Raw genomic sequence first — 7320 nt, 5'->3', positions numbered from 1 at the left:
ATCAGCACCATGGCACAATGTGACAGAGAAGACTATAAAATGCCACAAAAGTGAACACTGGGAAAAGGGGGATTTTAAAAACAAAGAAACAAAAGAGGGGGAGAAAACACACATATTTATATGAAGAGGCAGCCCAAGTGGGGGGAGGGGAGGGAGAAGGGGAATAAAAAGAGAGGAGAATGTGGGGGGAGGGGGGAGAAGGGGAATAAAAAGAGAGTAGAAGCCCGGGGGGGGGGCACTCACACACTCAGATGAAACTGAAGTACAACTGAAGGGGGGGTTAAAAACGGGGCGAGAGAGAGAATAAAAGCAGCACAACAGATGGGTGGGGAGGATGGGAAGGGTATTCCAAAGAGAGCAAAGGCAGTTTTCCTTTGGACTACTCAGCCTCAGGCTCACTGAACACTGCCCTCTCTCAGGCCCTCACCCCACCCATGCCCTTACAAAGCCGGCCAACTTGGTCCCAGCGTGCAGCAGCAAGAGCAGCAGCGAAGGGGAATCAGAGGAAGGCAGCAGCCGGGCACAAGAAGTGGAGGAGGTGCCGTGGAGGCCGTCCGGGATGTGGGAGGGACCACAGCCCCTGAGCTTCGGCGCTCCCTTCAGCAGGGCAAGTCTGCCAGGTCAAGTTCCCCTCCTGGTCCGCGCTGATTTTACTGGTAGCTGGGTGAGGGGGGCAGAGAGGCAGGCTGAACGAATGCGCCTCGAGGACTCAGCAGTAAGGGAGAGCCCGGGAAAGCATGCTTCCTACCTTTGTGCGTGCGCGCAGGAAACCAGGAAAGCCAGACTCCACGTGCAGCCCAGCAGAACTAAGGGCTGCTGGGAGCTGAGGGTGGGGCTTCACTTCCAGGAGGAAGCAAGCCCCCACCCTAACTTCCCTCCCTCCCTCCTGGTCCCAACCCAGCCGCTGAACATAGTTTCAGAATGGGGTGGGGGTGCAAGGGTGGCTGTAAGCAGTTGCCCCTGGGGGAGGCTGAGAACCTTCCTGAAAATTTCGGGGAAGGCTGACGCCCCGACGCCCCCACGAACTTTACGCCATTAGTTACTACTTCTTCATTACAAACCGTAATTTGCTGTTACATCCAAAAAAGCAAACCATAGTTTGGATTTAGTCTTCAAACCAGGACTTTAAACCAGTTTCAGACTGTGGATTGTAATTCTGAGTTGAAGGGCAAGCACAAACCCTAGGTTACTGGATAGGCAACAGTAAATTATGGAAAGCCTGTGAACACATTCAACATACACTTTGTCCCGGCCACAGTGGAGGACAGCCCCCACGGTGGAAGTCTTCTTCCGCTACCACCTCCATTTGCATAAGGGTTCATTGAAGGCCACTGATCTTGGTTAAACGGAAATACTAGGGGCAGAGGAACCAAGTTACACAGTAAAGACTGTCCTCTGCAGTGGCTGGAGCAAAGGACCATGTGGAACACAGCCATAAGATCCAAGCCAAAATTGAAACAGAGCACCTACAACAGATGAATAAGGGATGGAGGAAGCATGTGAATATATGGTTTGTTCACACAGCATATTTTTTGTGTGCTGTGTCTGAATTGATTATTTGAAGCCCTGTATAAAGAAAAATTAGAAAGGGAATTCAGGAGTACACCTGGTGTTATTTTAATCCGGATTACTAACGGTCATATAGTGGTGAAACAGGAAACAGCAGGAAAGGAAGAATTCATGTGTGAGCCACAATGTGAGAACAGACTGTACATGATCCTGAAATTTAAACTCTGGTTATTGAAATGAATCTGAAGGATTACACCCACAATGCTTTCAGCAAGACTCACTGCCTCTCTCTTAACCATCTCTAAGATGGTAACACTTCATAGGTGTGGTTACACAAATTAGATTAACGTACACAAAAACTAATATGTGAAAACACTTCAAAGAACCATTAGTTGCTGTAGATTTTCCGGGCTGTATGGCCGTGATCATGGCATTGCAGTACCTGACGTTTCTCCAGCAGCTGTGACTGGCATCCTCAGAGGTATAACACAGAAAGATGGCGTACTCTCTGTGTCAATGTGAGAAGAAAAATGGTAGGCAGCTGCTGGTGAAACGTCAGGTACTACAATGCCAAGACCACGGCCAAACAGCCCAGAAAATCTACAACAACTAATGAATCCGGCCGTGAAAGCCTTCGACAACGAACACTGCAAATAACTAAGAATTTTTTTAAAAAATAAAGAAGAGTCAAGTTCTTTGTAAAGCCCATACTCAGAACTAGACATTCATTATTACTCTAAGCCAATTACAAAGGAAAATAAGACAAGGTAAAAATACTGGGCTATGAAATTATAAAAAGTAGAAAATATTTATTCCAAAATATAATGCATGAAACTTTATATTGAACAGTATATAGGTATTAAAGGCAGGGAGCAAAAGCATCTAGATTATTAACATGCTTTGTTTATTTCATATAGTAACCATTTGCAATACATTACTAAAGAGTTGTATTGTTATCTACTGCATCGTCTGTTTTAGTTGTGCTACTTTCAAGGCTCCTTGACTCTCCGTGAATGAGCATCAAGAATGCAAAAGAAACACTGGAAGGGGGGGAGGGGACAGAGCCAGTACAGGCCTCATGTAATAAATATGAGGTGGATCAAATTCAAGACCCGTTATGTGAAAACAGTTTCACCAGCACAAGGAAGAAGAAAAAATATCCAAAGACCACAGCCTTGCTTACCTGGTAGATACATTTAATTAATTTTTCAAAAAAATTATCACACCTTTCTATACTTCGTGATGGCTTACAGTCAATAAAACATACAGAAATCAGATACTAACAGAAAACAGAAACAAGGCACTCACAGAAAGCCCAATGACTCCCAAACATATCAAAACCCAGCAAGATAACACAGTCTGAATGGTCATACAAGAGCCTGGGGAACAGCTTGGTCTTCACATGTCCTTTGGAACGAGCTAATGAGGAGGCCTTGACACCTCCTCAAGCAGTCTATTGCACAGGACAAGACTAAAAAACATTCATGTGTTCACTATCACTGAGAGGTAGATGGCACCACCTGCAGTGCCTGTAGGGCAGATCTTAATTGGCATGTGGTTGCACATGGGAAGAGGCAGTTCTCCAGGTACGCAAACTGCAAGTGGTAAAAGGTTTAAGGAAAGATGCATCACTTTGTGAGCCCACAAAAAGGTTCAAAGCCAGCAGACTTGTTTTAAAATGCATTGCTACCCAACATCAGAGGAAAAGCAAGCAACTAAATTTTACACCAAGTAAAGCTTCCAGGTTATCTTCAAGGGAAGCTTCACACAGATGCAGTAGCTCAACTGGGAAATTACAGATGTATGGATCAGCATGGCCAAAATGGCTAAGTCTAGAAGGGAGGATAACAGCAATCCAATTAAATGAAAGAAATCATTCTTGGCAACACCAAACAGCTTCTCTAACAGAGCACCTCAAGGCTCTTTACCCAGTCAGATAGGACCAAACAGACTCCATTCAGCACTGGTAATCAGTCAGTTCCAAACCATCAGCCTCCCCCACCAAAGTTATCTCCATTTTGTCTTATGTCAATTTTAGCTTGTTCTTCCTATCTCAATTGAACATAGTAAAGGTAAAGGTTTCCCATGCTCAAAAGCCAGTTGAGGCAAAAACAATAATTTCTGGCTACTCAGTAGTGGATGACATCGAGCTCCAGAATGCCATATGATATAATTCAGCAACTCTGAACAAATATTCAATGTAACTGGCAATACAGTATATAGGTAGATGTAGATGTTATAGTATTGACCATAGGTCTTAACAATATATAAGTATTAAAACAAATTAACAGAATTCACAGGATTACAAGGATACTGCTGATCAGAACCCGTATAAAATCAGTAGCAAGTTAGAACATAGCCAAAAGTTTATAACTAAGATCTCATACCATTTGATCTAATCCTTCTTGCAGCCACTGCAATTAGAGCAACTCTATTAGAGACATAAGCATCCTCATCTGCAAGCAAAAATGTTACTTTTTCCAGATCCGAGGGTCCTTCCCATATGGATAGAATATTAGCAATAATTTTGTTTCGGGGTTCATGATGGAGGAGGCATTTCAAAATATAATGAATCAAATCATCTATTTTTCCTAAACCACATCTTATAAAGCAGGTGCCTCAGAAAATGCCTCTGCATTCTTCTAGATCAAAAGAACCCTCCATGCCACAAAAATACCACCTCAAATGCTCCAAACAGTCCAATAGTCTGGTACAAGCAATGGTATAAAGTGCAATTCAAAAGTCTAACAAGAGCAACATGAAAGAATTACTCTTATCTATAAGAGATCATTCATCAACAAAATCAATGAAGTCTGCATCCCATAACCAGGCCTCAAGTCAGATTAAAACAGGTCAAGAAAAGATGTACCACTCAGAAATATCTGGAATTGCTATGCCACTACATGCTACATCATTTTACCCCAAAATAGAAAGTGCAGAAAGAGCCAGTTAGAAGTGTGCAGACTCTAATCTGGGACAACCGGGTTTGATTCCCCACTCCTCCAATTGCACCTGGCTGGATAACCTTGGGCAAGCCGTAGTTCTGATAAGAGCTATCTTGAAAAAGAGCAGTTTCTGTCAGAGCTCTCTCAGCCCCACCTACCTCACAGGGTGTCTGTTGTGAGGATGGAAAGGGAAAGGAGTTTGTAAGTCGCACTGAGACTTCTTTGGGTAGTGAAGGGCAGGGTAAATCCAATCTCCTCCTCCTCAGCCAGGACTTCGTAGCAAAGGAAATCTTTTTACCCCACCAACAGTGGATGAACCACCGCTTCTTTATGGACCTGGGGAACCTTACCCTTAAGCAAAAAGACACCAATTGATCTGGACAATCAATCAAGATAGGCAAAAATCTAATTTGCAAGTGTAGCCTTCACAAATCCAAGTAATCATATATCACTGCCATAAATTAAGGCGGAAAAACATGACATTTTACAAGATTCAAGCTAATTCTGAAAAATTCTGTATAAAAGTGATTTTATACATTCCTAATCCAGAATTACTCTGTTCTTTAAACCTCTTTTCGGCTAACAATGGTATCATTTTTAATAGCGATCCAGCACTTCTATATTGAACCAGTATGGTATCCTTTTTCTGTATAAATATGAATGAGCGTTACACTAAAAGCAGAACCTTCCAAGCTTCTGCCTGAACCAGATAACATAAATATTTTAACCATTACTAGTAGTAATAAGAAGTGCTGTCGTATCCTCTTTGTTTGCAAGTAGCTGTTTTTACCAATGTCAATGAATAGGTAGTAACACACTGTGTCAATATTTGGGTCAAAATAAACTGTTGCTGATGTTGTAGTTTCCTTGACTATTATAGGATGGGTCATGCTATGCTAGCGCATTAACACAGTTAAAATTTGATCCTACATAGATTTACTCATAAGTAAGTACCACTGAGTTCAATAAAAGGTCCTTCCTGGTAAGATTACAGCTTTAAAATTTAACTCTAAACTAAACAGATTTCTGTTTATTCAGAAGCAAATCCCACATGCCCAATTAATGGTACTAACTTCCTGGTAAGTATGTAAAGGACTGTAACCTTGTTAAATATTAAATGTCTTAATAGGAAGAAAAGCTTCATACATAACACAACTTGGATTTGATTCCTGCACCACAATGGCAACTTTTCTAATATTTTCAGCCATTATTCCAATTTCATCACCACCTATGAGTTTTTGGTTTAAGCAGCCACAGATCCCACCCTGGGACACACCTAGGGAATAAAAACTGTACACTACAGATCTCTCTGCAAGATATTAATAAAGAACATTAAGAACACACAGTGTCATCCTAAATAGAGTTATGCTCTTCTAAACCCACAGTATCTAAGTGCAGATCTGGTACCATGACTGAGGCTAGAGAGGGAGAAATCCTGGTGAACAATAGCTGAATATTAATGAGAGAATAATAGTACCAGAACATGGAGGGGGATGCACATTCTAATGAAAGCAGCATGGTACAGATGGGTATCCTCTCTTGGACACACACACACATATATACAGATCTAGATATAATTCTGATTTAGGCTGCAGGTTCTAACCTAAACAAGGCCATCTGCATGCAAAAGATGTTTCCTTTCAAGAATCTCCATTCTGGATCAGCAGTTTCAAGCAGAAATTATATGGTTTCTTTATTTACATATATTTATTAAATGGACAACCTTAAACATACACACACAAGTAACATTATTAAAAACACAGCATTATAATGATTGTTGTCATCATATGGAGGAAGATCATATAGCAGTTCTTCTAGATTTAATACATTTTTTATTCCCCAGGAATTAAGTTACACAAAGTTCTTTTTAAACAAATCCAAAAGTCAGTCCAAAAATGTATTCATCTTTCTTCAAAACACCATAAGTGCATATCATTTGATTCTTTATGACATCAAATCATTTTTTTCATCTCAGCCTCTTCCTGCTCTAATGAAATGACTCAGTATGACTTCAGTGGGGCAAGGATCAAGCCCCAATTTAAGAACTAAATGGCTCAGTCTTGCAAAACCTGATTTCCATACCATATTTTCTTTCACACTGGCTGCAATAACCATACAAGTGAAGGCAAATTCTCCTCCCAGCAAGTCTTTTCCTGACTGAACTACACAGAAAAATGTACTGTAAAAGGTTCCTCATACCACTACATCTCTCTCTCTCTCTCTCTCTCTCATTTTATTCTTTCCCAACACACAACAACCTCTCAATTCTAAAAGCAGACATCAATTTTAAATGCAGGCAGGGTGTCAATGTCCCTGGTTTTCCATCATTCCCTTTCTAGAGCTTCCGTTCTTAGCTCCCCCCCTCCCAACGCTGCCTGTCGCCTGCTCCCTCCCAGACGGCCTTGTTCTTCCAGGTCAGCTCCGTACACACCTTCTCTGCCTATTCATCCAGGGTGTGTGTGTGGGCGAGAGAGACGATTTAAGCCCTGTCAAGGCAACCGACTGGATTTCGCCGTCAACAAGGGGGGAGAACTGCTCTAATGCACAAACTCCATCAAAATCCACACGCACAACTCCTCCCTGAGACTAAGGCAATACACGCGCGCGCACCCACACCAGGCCTCGTTTAGCCCCCTCATCTCGCCTCAATGTGCACGGCTTCAAACACCGCCGCCGTGCCAGATCACAAAGGCCCTGTCTGTCTCATGCATCAGCAGCAGCAGCCAAGGTCTCGCTTCTCTTCTTCCTTCCTGCTCTTCCCAAGCCAAGCCGAAACCTGGTCCGACAGGCACCCCTCCGGTCGCCTCGCTCCACGCCCCCACCCGCCCCCTCCCCAAATAGCCCCGCGAGACCCTCGCCCCTGCCT

At 42.7% G+C, this 7320-nt stretch overlaps 1 protein-coding gene across 2 annotated transcripts in view; it reads right to left on the bottom strand.

Moving 5' to 3' along the window:
- ARFGEF1 (ADP ribosylation factor guanine nucleotide exchange factor 1) overlaps positions 1-7320 on the bottom strand; it is a 93298-nt gene that overhangs the window by 85529 nt on the left and 449 nt on the right. The window lies entirely within an intron of this gene.

This window comes from Gekko japonicus, unplaced genomic scaffold, assembly GCF_001447785.1.
Source record: "Gekko japonicus isolate JY-2015 unplaced genomic scaffold, Gekko_japonicus_V1.1 scaffold88, whole genome shotgun sequence".
Classification (NCBI taxonomy): Eukaryota; Metazoa; Chordata; class Lepidosauria; order Squamata; family Gekkonidae; genus Gekko; species Gekko japonicus.
This window is presented reverse-complemented; position numbering and strand designations above follow the sequence as displayed.